Source organism: Pteropus medius, unplaced genomic scaffold, assembly GCF_902729225.1.
Source record: "Pteropus medius unplaced genomic scaffold, Ma_sr-lr_union100, whole genome shotgun sequence".
Classification (NCBI taxonomy): Eukaryota; Metazoa; Chordata; class Mammalia; order Chiroptera; family Pteropodidae; genus Pteropus; species Pteropus medius.
The window spans coordinates 293,131-308,787 of NW_024347867.1; the positions used below are offsets into that span (position 1 = coordinate 293,131).

The 15,657-nt window shown below is 35.8% G+C and overlaps 1 protein-coding gene and 1 non-coding gene across 4 annotated transcripts in view; both read left to right on the forward strand.

Annotated features, from left to right (window-relative positions):
* The window catches only part of RBM41 (RNA binding motif protein 41), a 57,955-nt gene that overhangs the window by 13,353 nt on the left and 28,945 nt on the right, over positions 1-15,657 (forward strand). The window lies entirely within an intron of this gene.
* LOC120615841 (5S ribosomal RNA) lies at positions 11,919-12,037 on the forward strand. Its single transcript, XR_005656372.1, has one exon. It is a non-coding gene; the product is annotated as a 5S ribosomal RNA (ribosomal RNA).

Consider the following 15,657-nt stretch of genomic DNA (forward strand, 5'->3'; position numbering starts at 1 on the left):
TCATTATACCCTCTGCTTGTATGCATTTGATTTTTTTTATATACCTCATATAAGCTGTATCATGCAATATCTGTCCTTTTGTTGCTGGCTTATTTCACTTAGCATAATGTCCTCAAGGTTCATCTATGCTGTCATATATAGCAGGATTTCCTCCTCTTTTAAAGCTGAGTAATACTCCATTGTATTTATATAACTACATTTTCTTTATTCATCTATCAGTGGACATTTGGTTGTTTCTGTGTCTTGGCTGTCATGAACAGTGCTGCACTGAATATGTGAGTGCCGATATCTCTTGGAGACCTTGATTTCAGTTCTTTTGGATAAATGCTTAGAAATGGAATTGATTTATCATATGGTATTTCTATTTTTAATCTTTCGTGTAACCTCTATACTGTTTTTCATAGTAGTCACACTGTACCACATTTCCACCAAAAGTGTACAAGTGTTCCAGTTTTTCCAGATCCTTGCCAACACTTTTTTAAAATAGTATTCATATCTCATTGTAGTTTTGATTTGCATTTCCCTAATAGTTAGTGATGGTAAGCATCTTTTCATATACTTACTGACTATTTGTATATCTTCTGTGGGGAAACATCTATTCAAATCCTTTGCTCAGTTTTTAATCAGGTTTGTTTTTTTTTTTTTTTAATGCCATTGAGTTGTAAGAGTTCCCCATATTTTGGATATTAACTCCTTATCGGATATATGGTTTGCAAATATTTCCTTCCATTCTGGAGGTTGCCTTTTTACTTTATTATTTTTCTTGTGCAGAAGCTTCTTAGTTTTATGTAGTTCTGCTTATCTCTTGCTTTTGTTGCCCCTGCTTTTGGGGTTATATTCAAGAAATCATTGCCAATACTAAAGCTAAGAGACCTTTCCCCTATGTTTTCTTGTAGGACTTTTAGAGTTGATGGTCTTAACTTTAAGTCTTTAACCCATTTTGAATTGATTTTTGTGAGCGGCATAAGATAAGGGTTCAGTTTCATCCTTTTGCATGTGGATTTCCAGTTTTCCCAGCACCATTTGTTGAAGGGACTGTCATTTCCCCATTGTGTATTCCTGGCAGCTTTGTCAAAGATCAGTTGACCATATATGCATGGTTTATTTCTGGCCTCTCTGTTCTCTTCTACTGGTCTATATGTTTTTCCTTAAGCCAGTACCATGCTGTTTTAATTGGTACTTCTTTGTAGTATGTTTTAATTCAGAAGTGTGATGCTCATGCCCTGTGTTTCCTTTTAAGGTTTTTCGTCAGCCTCTTGTTAGCCCCAGCTGGTAATGTCACCTCAAGGTGCTGCAGTGTTAAAACAATCCCCATTGATTGGTTTTAACAAATGCCCTAGGGATGGGCCACCCCCCACAGAGTGAGATATGAACCAAGTCAAATACAAGCCCTCGTAGCTTTTCATTGAGGTGCTAGACAGGTCAAACAGTGACAGTTCTCTTAGGATAGGGCTTTGGGGGAGCTTCAAAACTGCTCTGCTTCCTCCATCATTAGTTAGGCTGCTGGTTTTTTTCAGCACTATCATAGTTGCTAGATTGTTGGTTTACAAGGTACTGCAAAGCTAGAGAGAGGGAAATGGGATTATGGAAAGTTGAAATGCAACAAACCTTCCAAGTGTTGACACTCAGCTATTCGTCTTGAATAACTGTTTCTCATGTTGTTGAAAGCTTTTACGTGATTTCTAGACGTATCAAAAATTTGATTTTGACAGTTTTTGCCAGTGTTCTTTTTGCTCTTATGGAGCAGCAGATTTTCAGAGGTCCTTACTCCAACATTCCAGAATTACTTTCTGTCCATTTTACTTTTATCCTGATCTGTATTACTATATTTGAAAGTGACTTTCGCTTTTAAAAAGTGAATTTCTTATAGAATGTAGTTGAGTCTTTTTTTTTTCATTTCTTTATTGAGTTATCATTTACATATCATAAAACTCACTCCTTTTAAAGGTACAATTCAGTGATTTGTAGCAAATTTACAGAGTTGGTCAACTATCGCTACAATCCAGTTTTAGAACGTTTGTCATCCCAGAGATTGTTCTGGGTCTCTGTTTCCACTCCCAACCCAGGCAGCCACTAATCTGCTGTCTGTCCTTATGGATTTGCCCATTCTGGACATTTCATATAAATGGAATCATATAATATGTGACCTTCTTTAACTTAACATGACATTTTAATTATGTCTAGAACTAGTACTTTCCCCCATACCGAGGGATTTTGTGTGCAAGCTGAGCACATCTTCAATAGTCAGCCAGGCAGTTTACAATTTCATTTTAGCCTTCACTTTCTCTTCACTCAGAGACTCAAGATTAGCCAGAGGTGCACTTAGGACTTTTTCAGGTCTTTGCTGAGCATGCATAAAGCTCTGGCCACGTGGATATCCCTGCGCATGTGTGTGGTCTTCTAGGTTTCAGAGCCTCCTAAAGACATTTCATTCCCCAGGATTTCCTTCTAAGCTTTTTGGTTATTAACCTAGTTGCCTCAACTCTACCACCTCAGGTAGCTGCAAAATTCAACAACTGTTTCTGATGGTTTTGGGTAAAGGTCGTGGGGCAAAGTCTGTTAGCACTGAGTGACCTTTGAGTGAAGTCAAATATAAACAGCATTGCTTATGGGATCTTCCAGGGAACTAGTAGACAGGTCAAATAATGAAAAATTCTCTGAGAATAGTGCTTTGAATGAGCTCCAACCTTGTCTTTCTCTTCCAGTGGCTGCCAGGCTGCTGTTTTCACTGTGATTTGAGGTGATTGGCTTTCAAGGTTACCACAGACCTGGGAGAAAAGGATGAGAAAAAGGCATGTTAAAATGCCACAAAACTTACTATTCTTACTGAGATTCAGCTCACTAATAAATGTTCTTGAATTTTTCTTGAATAAATGTTCCCCAGATTGCTGCAAGCCTTTGGTTAATTTCCACAGTTCTGAAAAAGTTGGTTCTGGCAGTTTTCTACCAGTGTTCTCATTGCCTTTATGGAGGAGAAAATTTTAAGGAGTCCTTACTCTACCATTTTTACTGATGTCACCTCTCTTGATGGCATCTTCTGAAGCTTAAAAGTTTGTGTTTTTGATGACGTTTAACTTACTAATTATATTTTTCAATCACTTCTGGTTTTGGCCCAGTAACTAAGGTTTCTTTCTAACCCAAGGTCAGAGGGATTTTCTCATATGTGTTCTAGAAGATTTATACCATTAGCTCATACATTTAGGTCTGTGAACCATTTTGAGTTAATTTCTGAATTATATGTATGGTATAAGGTTAGGTCTACATTAGTCTCTGCATATGGATATCCAGTGGTCCTGGTACCTTTAGTTGGAAAGACTATCAATTCCCAACTAAACAGTTTCTTTTTACTCTTTACCTTTCAGCAGTTTGATTATGCTATGTCTGGGCATGGGTTCTTTGTTATTTCAAATACTGGGTGTCTTACCTATTCCCTGCTACTATGTACTTTTCAGTGTCTTCAGATGTTCCACCCATTCTCTCTAGGTTTTATAACTGTATTCAGTGAGAGAGACAAGGTGAAGAGACAAGGCTTACTTCATCTTACCAAGAAACAGAAGTCCTAATAGCTAATAATTTTTAAGGGCTTGTTTGTGCCAGTCCTTGTGCTAAGCATTTTGCACATTAACTCATTTAAACCTTACAGTAACTCTATAAGATAGTGGCAGTATTATAATCACTTTACAGATAACAAAATTGAGCTTCTGAGGGGATAAGTGATTTTCTCAAGGTCAGTTATTAAGTGGCCATGGTAGGACATAAATCTAAGTCTATTTTTACACATAAGTCTGTGATGATGATCATGGCACTTGCATATGTGATTTCAAAAGGTTTTGTGGTTTATTAAATGTGATTTTACTATTTCTTGAGAATAATTTTTTTGGGGGAAGAGTAACACATTTCCCATTTTCTAACCTTAAATCAGTGGGAAAACAGCATATATTATCTCTAGAAATGTACTTCCTCTGAAATCTTAAACTCTAGTGTATTACTCTGTGACCACAACCTTCTTCTAATCCTGGCTCTCACAACTCTCTTTAACACTCATTATTCCATCTCTTCAACCCTGTCAAAATCTCCAATTCCTTGACCATTTTCTTTCTCCAAATCTGTCATTGCCTTTTTATCTCCTTTTCCTTCCACATCTCACTTAGACTCCACCATCCATTATTTACCCACGTTCTTGCCGATGAATCATTCTCCTTGCTTCCTTGTCTGTGAATCATACCCATCTAGCAAAACCTCAACTCTGAATCTGTCCAGCTAATTGCTTTCTCTATTTCTGCATGATGGCTTTTGAGCACTACTAGAGAAAAATCATATAACTGTTGATGAGTGCCTCTATAAGTTCCTCATCTCTGGTATTGTCTAGAGCCTTCTTCCTTGTTCAGCGGTCTCTCTCCCAGTTCCTAATCAGCTCTGTGTTTCATCTCATACAAATACTATTTTAGATCTCCATTACTCTTTTCTATTTTGTTTTATTATTTTTAGCAGGTAGTCTTTCTTCCTACTTCAAAGGAAACACAGCCATTGGGAAGAACCTTCCACTTTCTGCCTGACTCTCTGCTAACTGCTGCATCCTAACCGTCATTTTTTCCCATCTCAACTCAGTGCTAAGGTCATCCTTCTTGCCTAAAGTGAATCTTTATACCTTTGTTCTGGATCCTATCCCTTTTCTCTCCTCATGGACTTCCATCAGTTATCCTCAGTATTTCTTCTTTCCTTTTGGGATTTCAACATGAGTTGTACCCTTTACCATTTTCCATGGTGTACATACTCCTACCATGACCTAGCTTTAAAAAATGATAAAAACAAAAAAATGCCCTTCAGTTGTTGAGCAAACAATACATTTAGATCCTCTCCCTTCATTATATACCATAATAGGTAGCAATTGGTTTAAAAAATGAAATGTAAAAATTGAAGCAGTAAAAAGGATAGGATTAAGTATATATGTTAATATTTTTGATATCCTAATGGGAAAAGGTTTTTTTTCCAGTCTTTAATGAAATTTTTCAGGTACATAGAGAAGCTGACAGAATCTTATCACAAACATCCATTATATCACCAACTAGATTCTACCATTAATATTGTACTTTATCACCTGTCTATCCCTCTATCCGTCTTACTTTATTGATGTATTTAAAATAAATTGTCAGCGTAGATACGTGTCCCCCTAAATACTCCAGTATGCATTTTGTTAGTTAGAACTAAATATTTACATTTTTCTTTGATGTAAAATCTGCATGCAATCAATGTATATATCTTTGTAGTGATGTGTTGGTAAATGGTTAACAGCCAGCTCTCCAGCAAAAAAAAAAAAGGCTGATTTGTATTATTTGCCAATTTCTGTGGTTTACATACTCTCACCGATTTCAAGGCCGACTTCATGGCCGATGTCAGGCTACCAGTATGTTATCACTGAACATGGAGTTGGGAAGAGATGTGCAAGTCATTGACCCATCTCCAGCACACCACTGCATCTGCGTAACCTGACTCCTGTCAACACATAGATTTCCATCACCCCAGAAAGTTCCATCATACTTCTCAGCAATTCCCACCCAACCCTCCCAGAGGCAACCAGTTTTTTTATTTTTTTTTTTCTATTGATTAGTTTTGCCTGTTTTAGAGCTTCAGCTGACTGAAATCATACACTATGTATTCTTTGTGTAAAGCTTCTTTAACTCAGCACGATCTTTTTGAGGTTCATTCATATGGTGTGTATCAATAGTTTTTCCTTTTCTCCATAACAGAATTTCTTGGAAGAGTTTTCTGGAGTCACTATTATTTTTCTAGAGCTGCCATAACAAGTTACTACAAATCTAGTGGCTTAGAACAACAGAAATTTATCCTCTCACAGCCACTAAAAGTCCGAAATCAATGTATTGGCAGGCCCATGCTCTTTATGAAGACTCCAGAAGGAGATCTTTCCTTGTCTCTTAACTTCTGGTGGCTGCCAGCATTCCTTTGTGTTGTACATGCATCATTCCAGTCTCTGCCTTGTCATCACTGGGCAGTCTCCTTTTGTGTCTATCTCTGTCTTCAAATGGCCTTCTTATATAAGGATACTTGTCTTGGATTTAGGGCCCACCCTAATCCAGTATGGCCTCAATTAATTACATTTGCAAAGACACTATTTCCAAATAAAGTCACACTCTGAGGCTTTGGATGGATACGAATTTTCAGGTTATGCTATTCGACCAGTACAGTCCTCCCTCTGACCTGCAAAAATTTATAACCATCTCACATGCAAAATACATTCACTCCATTACAACATCCCCAAAAGTCTTAACCTATTCCAGCTTCAAGACTAAGTCCTAAATCTCATCTAAATATTAACTCGCAAATGTCCCAAGTCTCATTATCTAAATCGGGTGTCCGTGAGGCTCTGAGTATGTTCTGTCCCATGGCAAAATTCCTCTCTGTCCAGAGACCTGTGAAGCTAGACAAGTTATTTGCTTCCAAAACACAGTGGTGAGACTGGCATAGGATAGGCATTCCCATTCTTAAAGGGCAAAAAAGGAAGGAGTAAAGGTGTTACTGGTCCTAAGCAAGTTAGCAGCCCAGCACAGCAAATTCCATTAGGTTTCAAGGCCTAAGGATGATGCTCTGAACTCAGTGTTCTGTCTTATCCCTCTCTGGGCCTTCTGGGACAGCCTCATCTTCTCACCCTCGCATGGCAGCTGCAGCCCCATCCTCTTTGGTTTTTGTACCTGTGAGATTGCCCTCAGAGTCATCTTCCCTTCATTTTGTTGTGTGGCTGTCACTTTCACACCAGGATGGCACTGTTTCTTCTTGTATAAAATTCTCAAAAACCTTGTCAATCTCTTATGTATGTCAAGAGAGTCAAACCATGAGATATGAGAATTCCCCACAGATCCTTTCTGGATAACCCCTCCTCTATTCCTGGCTTCTGCTAAGATGGTTGATTGGATCGAAGACTCATACACTTAATCTCTTCAGTGAAAATTTGTCCAGCCACACCACCAGCCCTGTTTCCAGAGAACGTTATCTTAGATAGGCTGAGAATTCTCCAGATCATCAAGTGCTGGTTCCTTTTTTAACTGGTCATTTCTCAATTTCTCTCTCTCTCCTCTCTCATTTTATTATAAGTATCAAAGAGAAACCAGGCTGTATCTTCCACACTTTTCTTGGAAATCTCCTCAGCTAAATATCCAAGTTTATCACTTATAAGGAATACTTTCCACCTAACAACAGAACTCAGTTTAGCTAAGTTTCTGCCACTTTATGACACAGATCACCTTTTTTCCAGTATCAAAATGTTCATCATTTCTTTCTAAGGCCTCATCAGAAGCAATTTTAATGTTCATCTCTCTAGCAACTCTGTTCATGATGATATATGTAATCTCTAAGATGACAGAACCTTTCTCTTCTGTCCTCTTTACTTCCTTCTGAGCTCTCACCAGAACCCTTGTTAACATCTGTATTTCTACCAACAGTCTCTTCGAGGCAGCCAACCTTTTGCTGTCAAGCAGTTCAAAAATTCTTCCAGCCTCTACCCATTAACCGAATTCCCAAGCCACTTCCACGTTTTTAGCTATTTGTTACAGCAGCACCCTATTTCCCACCACAAAATCTGTATTAGTTTCTTAGAGCTATTGTAACAAAGTACCACACACTGGGTGGCTTAAAATAACAGAAATTCTGTCATAGTTCTGGAGGCTAGAAGTTCAAATCAAGGCGTTGGCGATGTTGGTTCCTTCTGGAGGCTCTGAGGGAGAATCTGTTCCATGCCTGTCTCCTAGCTTCTAGTAGTTGCTAGCAGTCCTTGACTTATAGATGCTTCACTTCAATCTCTGCTTCTGTCTTCACATAACATTCTCCCTGTATCTTTACATTGTGTCTTTACATTGCTTCTTAAGGACCAGTCTAATCCAGTGTGACCTCATCTTAACTAATTATATCTGCAAATACCCTGTTTCCAAATAATGTTACATTCTGAGGTTCTCGGTAGACATAAATTTTGGAAGCATACCGTTCAACCTAGTGCAATCACTTATCTCCACTTCCTCACTTCTTATTCTATTCTTAAAAACAATATTTTTATAATTAACTAGATCATGCCAGAGATTAAAATACATGTTCAGTCAGGTCAAGAAAGAAAACATTGTCAGTACTCCAAAAGTCTCTGTATGACCTTCAGAAATCACAACCCCCTGCCTACCAGAATAACCACTGTCTTGACTTATGATGATAATTTCTTTTATTTATATTTTTACCACTCATGAAGGCAGCATTAGACAGTGTTTAGTTTTCCCTGTTTTAAAGCATCCTATTGATGAATTGTATGTATTCTATTGGATCTTCCTTTTCTACTTATCATTGTGTTGGTGAGATTCATCCATATTGTAGCATATAGCCATAGTTCATTCATTTTCATTGCAGTATAGTATTCCTTTATGAACATACCAACATTTATCCATTCTATTGTAATTGAACATGTGGCTTGTTTCCATTTAGTAGGCTATATATATCAGTCTTGAGAAATCTAATGTGATCTACTGTGATCATTCTTGTACATGTATCCTGGGACACATGTGCAGAAGTTTCTTAGGGTATATACCTAGGAGTGGAACTGAGGGGTGAAGAGTTCACACATCTTCAACTTTAATAGATGTTAACTCTTTTGTGAAGGGATTATCCCAGGTTAAAATCCCACCAACCATGTGTGAAGGTTCAGGTTGCTCCATATCCTTGTCCATACTGGATATTGTCAGACTCCAATCTGATGGATATTTCCTTATATTTTATTGTATTCTTTCTTCCCTTTCTTAATAATTAGCATTCGTTTAAATCACTTCTTTTTAGTCTTTAGTAAAGTGCTATTTTCTTCAACCTTCTGCTTTGAAAAATTTCAACCATGGAGAAAAATTGAAATAGTACGCCCACATCCTTCACCTATATTTACCAACTATTGGCATTTTGTCACATTTGCTTTACCTCTCTCTTCCTTTATACAAGGATGTGTGTGTTAGTTTGTTTATCGCTCAACTATTAAAAAGCAAATTTCAGACATTAAGAGGTTTTACTCCTAAATACTTTATTATATTGTCTCTTAAGAACATGGACATTCTCCTATATAATCACAGTATTATGATCACTCTTAAGATATTTAACAGTTACACTAATATTATCTAATATACAGTTTGTGATTAGATTTCTCAATTTCAAATCCAGGATGCAATCAGGGATTACACATTGCATTTAGTTTGCTTTAGAACAGTTCCCGTGTGTGAGTGTGAGTGTGAGCGCGCGCGCGCGTGTGTGTGTGTCTGTGTGTCTGTCTGTCTTTCTTTCAAGACTGATAGTTTTCAGGAGTCTGGATCTATATTGTTTCATTGTAGTTTTAATTTCATTTTCTTGATAGCTAATGAGGTTGGAAACCTCAGGATTATTGACCATTTGGATAGTCTCCTTTATGAAATGACTATTCCATTCTTTTGCCTATTTGGCAAATGCGAAAATGTCTATTTTCTGCCTAAATGTCTTTTCATCTCTTTGTATCTATGTCCAGGTGTAGTCTTGATTCAGAGGTCACTTTAGGCATTTATCAAAGCAATAGCTCAGCCCCAAAGCCCTGGGATATGTGAGAGCTCAGTGATCACTACTGACTTTCAGTACTGCTTCAGAGAAGAGGTAGGTGGGGAAGTGTTATGGTTGTATGTCCTGAATATTCTATCTCTAAATTTCTTCTCTAGTTTTTCGTGCATTTCTTATAAATTCGTACAAGTTCTTTATTATTGTGGATGCTTGCTCTTTGTTGGTTATATTTGTTAAAAATGCCAATTTTCATTCTGTGGCTTATTTCAGTGCCTTTATGGTGTCTTTTAATGAAGCAAAGTTCTTCATTCATATGTAATAAAATGTATTAATTATTTTTTCTACTTAGTGCTTTATGTGCTTTTATTAATAAATCCTTCCCTATATGAGCTCAGGAAGATACTGCTCTTTATTCTAAAAGCTATGTTCTTTTCTTTTACATTTAAATCTTTAATCTACCTGGAATTGATTTATGTGTATGGTATGAAGTGGGATTTCAGTTTCTTTTCTTTTTTATTTTGATATAGATAACCCTCTATTCCAACATCATATATTGAAAATATCGTCCCTGAAGTATTATTGTATTGCTAGCTCTGTCGTAGATGTTCATGTATGCATGGGTGTTTTTCTGGGTTCTCTCTTTTGTTCCTTTGGTATTTTTTGACTATTGCAAAATCAATATCATACAGTTTAGCTTTTTAAATGTCTTTATATCTAGTATAACAGAAGAACAATTTCTTCTGCCTTGTTCTTCTTCAAAAGTGTTTAGTCTGCATTTGGCATTTTACTTTACCATGGAAATTTTGGAAGGAAGGACACACACCACCGCACACACACACACACACACCACACACCACCTGCCACCCACCCACCCACCCACCCCTCTTTCTCTGTGTCTGTCCGTCTCCGGTGATTTTGATTGAGAATCCATTGAGTATTTAAATCAATTGGTGTATTTGCAATGCAGATCTTCAAATATGAATGTGGTATACCTTTTCATTCATTTAATTATTCTTTAATGTCTTTAACGTCACTATATTTTCTCTATTTTCTATTCCTTCTAACATTTTGGGAGACTGAATAGTATTTTTTCTTAATTTTAAAACAGCTTTATTTAGGTATATAATTTACATACGATGAAATTCACCTTTTGGAAGTGTTCAGGTTTTTTTTGTTTTCATTCGAGTAGATTTTATTTTCAGAAAGGCATCATTCATTTCAGTTTGTCTAATAGATTACATAATCAAGGACTTTTCTTTTTTTAAAATGTTAATCAAGAAATCCCACTTTCACCTGCAAAAGTCGGGCTATTCTGTTAAATACTGCCAAGATTATAAGAATACAAATGTCATTAAGTCTATAGGATCTTGAGACTTATTCACCAGCACCCATAAGAAAAGGACAAAACTTTAGCCTTCTGAAAAGGTGTATCACTTTTCAGAAAACTGGCTGAGGTTTTTAGTGAAGTGATTGAATCGTGCAGTCATCACTACAACCCAATTTTAGGACATTTACATCACTCTGCAAAATTTCCTTGAGACTGTTTGCAGTAAATCATTCCCATGTCTACCCCAAGCCTCTGTTTCTATAAATTTGTTGTTTCTAGGTATTTCATATTAATGTAATCTTATGTGATCTTTGGAATCTGGATTCTTTCAGGTAGTATAATGGTTTTAAAGTTTGTTCATTTCGTAGCTTGTATCAGCAATTCATTACTTTTTATTACTAGTTTCCCATTGTCTGGATAATACCACATTTTGTTTATCCCTTCACCGCTTGATGACATTTGGGTTGTTTCCACTTTTTTGGCCATTATGAATAATGCTATGAGCATTCATGTCCAAGTTTTTGTGTGGATGATTTCATTTCTCTTGCGTGAATGGAATTTTTGGGTCATATGGTAACTCTATGTATAACCTTTTGAGGAACCTCCAACTGTTCTCCAATGTGGTTATACTATTTTACCTTCTCATCAGCAACGTATGAGCATTCCTACTTCTCTACATCCTTGACAACACTTGTTATTGCCTTTTTTTTTTATTGCAGCCATTCTAGTGAGTATGTACTTATATCTCTTCATGGTTTTAATTCAGATATCTGTAATAACAAATAATCTTGGATATTTTTTCATGTCTTCATTAGCCATTCATGTGTCTTCTTTGATAACATGTATTCAAGTGTTTTACCCATTTTTTTTGATTGAATTGTTTGTTTTCTTACAATTGAGTGGTAAGAGTTCTTTATGTGTTCCAAATACAAGACCTTTATAGGATAAAATATAATTTGCAAATATTTTCTTCCAGTCTGTGGCTTGTCTTTTCTTTTTATTTTCTTAATGATATCTTTTAAAGCACAAAAGTTTTGTCTACGGCCATGCTACCCTGAGCAAACCTGATCCCATCTGATCTCGGAAGCTAAGCAGGGTCGGGCCTGGTTAGTACTTGGATGGGAGACCACCTAGAAAGACCAGGTGCTGTAGGCATAAAAAAATAAAAAAAATAAGGGATCGCAAACTGACGAGGTCCTTGCAATCTGTGAGGTCAAGGGTTGCCTTGCCTAAAAAATTAAAAAAATAAAAATAAAGCATGAAAGTTTTTAATTTTAATGTTCAATTCTTTAATTTGTTCCTTTATGACTTGTACTTTTGGTATCATATCTAAGAAATCTTGACTAAATTCAAGGTCAGATAGATATGATCCTGTTTTCTTCTGGAATATTTATAGTTTTGGCTCTTACAGTTAGATCTATTATCTATTTTGAGTTCATTTTTGTGTGTGAGATAAAGGATCCAAGGGCATATTTTTGTGAATGGATATTCAGTTGTCCCAGCACTATTTATTGCAAAAACTATTATTTCCCTATTGAATTATCTTGGCGCCTTTGCTGAAAAATCAGTTGACCACAAAGGTAAGAGTTTATTTCTAGACACTCATTTTGGTTCCATTGATCTATATGCCTGTCCTTATGTTCTCAATCTCTTTATAGTAAGTTTTGAAATTGGGTAGTTTAACTTCTCCAGCCTTGTTCCTCTTTTTTAAAATTGCTTTCTTTACTTAGATATTTTGTATTTCCATGTAAATTTTAGAAGTTGCTTATATCCTTTTTTTCTACAAAAAGCCTGCTGGAATTTGATAAGGATTGTGTTGAATCTATAATTCAATTTGGGGAAGATTGCCATTTTAATAATATTGAATACTCTAATCCATGGATGTGGAATATCTCTTCCTTTTTTAAGATCTTCTATACTTTATTTCAGCAATGTTTTGTAGTTTTCAGTTTATAAATATTACACTTGTATGAATTTCTAAATGTTTTTATTCATTTTGACGCTCTTTTGAATAGAATTTTCTTATTTCACTTTTTCTTTTTCAATTAGAGTTGACATTCAATATTATATTAGTTTCAGGTGTACAGCATAGTGGTTAGACATTTGTGTAACTTACAAAGTGATCCCCCCAATAAGTCCTTATTTCATCTTCTGATGGTTGCATGCAAGTATATAGAAATACAGTTATTATATATCAGTCTTGTTTTCTGTGACTAAACTCTTTTATTAGTTCTAGTAGTTTTATTGTAGACACCATAGGATTTTCTACATAGACAATCATGTCGCCTCTGGATAAAGACAGTTTTACCCTTCCTTTCCAATCTGGAAGTCTTTTTTCTTTTGCCTCCTTGCACTGGCTACAACCTTTAGTAGAATGTTGAGTGGAAGTGGTGAGAGCAGACATCCCTGCCTTGTTCCCAGTCTTAGGGGGAAAACATTCAGTTTTTAACCATTAACTATGATCTTAGCTCTCGTGTTTTTTGTTTTTGTTTTTTTTTTTAATTTTTTTTAACATGCTCTTTAGCAATATATTTCTTTCCTATGGGTTCTGTAACTAGTTACCATAAACTTTAGTGGCTTAAAGCAACACAGATCTCTTTTCTTACAGTTCTAGAGGTTGGAAGTCCTAAAATCAAGTTGACCACAGGGCCGCATTCCTTCTGGACTTCTCTAGGGAAACTTTTGCCAGCTTCTAGAATCCACCAGCATTCACTAGCTCATGGCCCTTTGATCACATTACTCCGCCCTCTACTTCCATCACTACATCCTCTACTCCGTCTCTGACCCTCCTGCCTCCTTCTTATAAGGATGCTTATGACCACATTTGGCCTACCTACATGATGCAAGATAATCTCCCTATCTCAAGAGCTATATCTTAATTACATTGCAGAGTCCCTTTTGCCATGTAACATTTTCACATATTCCAGGGAATAGGATGTGGACATCTTTGGGGGACCATTATTCAGCCTACCATGCAGATTGAGGTCATTCTCTATTTCTAGTTGAGATTTGTTGGGGTTTTTTAAACCATGGGTGGGTGTTGGATTTTGTTTATTTCTTTTTCTGCACCTACTGTGGTGCTCATGGGGTTTAAGGATTTAATCTTTAGTATAATAGATTATATTAATTGATTTTTAGATGGTAAACCAGTCTTTCATTCCTCAGATAAATCCTATATGTGTATAATCATTTATATGTTTTTGGATTAGGCTTGCTAATATTTTGTTTAAGATTTTTGTGTCTGTGTTCATGAGAGATATTGGTTTGTGGCTTTCTTAGCTTGTGATGTCTTTGTTTAGCTTTGGTTTCCATTTAATACTGACATCAGAATAAGTTGGAAAATATTCCCTCCTCTATTTTCTGAAAGTGTTTGTGCAGGATTGATATTATTTCTTTAAATATTTGGTAGAATTCATGAATGAAGCCACCTGTACCTGGACTTTCTTTGTGGGCAGTTTGTTGGTTACTAATTTAACCTCTTCACTTATTATAGGTTTCTCCTATTCTCCTTCTTGAATCTGCTTTGGTAATTTGTATCTATTTTTGAATTTGTCCATTTATCTAAGCTTTCTCATTTGTAGGCCTAAAGTTATAATATTCCTTTAGGATTATTTCCATTTCTTTAAGGTTGGTTAAGATGCCTCCTCTTTAATTTTTGATTTTACTCATTTTTGTCTTCTCTCTTATTTTCTTGGTCTAGCTCAGGGTTTGCCATTTTGTTAACCTTTTCTAAGAAAACAACTTTTGGTCTCATTGATTTTTCTCTATTTTTCTGTTTTCTATTATACTGGTTTATTCTTTGATCTTTTATTATTTGCTTCCTTCTGCTTACTTTGTGTTTAGTTTTCTCTTTTTCTAGTTTCCTAAGTTGGAAGTTCAGGTTATAGATTTGAAACCATTATTCTTTTATGATATAGGTGTTTAAAGCTAAAAATGTCTCTCTGAGCATGGTTTTAGCTACATCCAGAAATTTTGATATGTTGTATTTTCATTTTCATTTAGTTCAAAATATTTTTAAATTTCCTTTGTGAGTTCTTTGACCTATGGGTTATTTTGAAGTGTGTTGTCTAATTTCCAAATATTTTTGTTTTCTCAGATTTCTTCCAGTAGTGCATCCCTAATGTGATTTCATGTGGTCAGAGAAATACATTATATGATTTCAAACTTTAAAAAATTTTCAAGACATACTCCCACCTTGGAGCCCTCACTCTAATGTCGACATGGTAGATTCTCTTACATTCTTTAAGTCTTCTCTTAAATGTCACCTCAGTGAGATCTACCCAGACCTACCCAGACCAAATTGCAACTACCAGTATTACCATCCCCTAGCACTTCCATCACCCCATACTGCTGTATTTTTTTCTTATTCATAGCACTCATAACCTCCTAACATAACTTTCTAATATAATTGACTTAGCTCTATGAAGGTAGGGATCTTTGTTTTATTTATCGATGTATCTCAAGAACCTAGAATAGTGCCTGAATAGTTACTGAGTAAATATTTTTGAGTGTATACATCAAAATATTTATCCACTTGGTCATGTGTAGCTAAAATTTGTTCACTTTCATTGGAATGTGATATTTCGTTATATAAACTTACTACAATTTTATAATTGATTATTCTTAGCTGGACACTTGTATTTTTGCTAGTTTCAGGCTATTATAAACAACACTAATCTAAACATTCTTATTATTATATCCTGGTACACATATGCCCAAATTTTTCTAGGGTATGTATGTAGGAGTGGAATTGATGGGTCATATTATGAGCATAT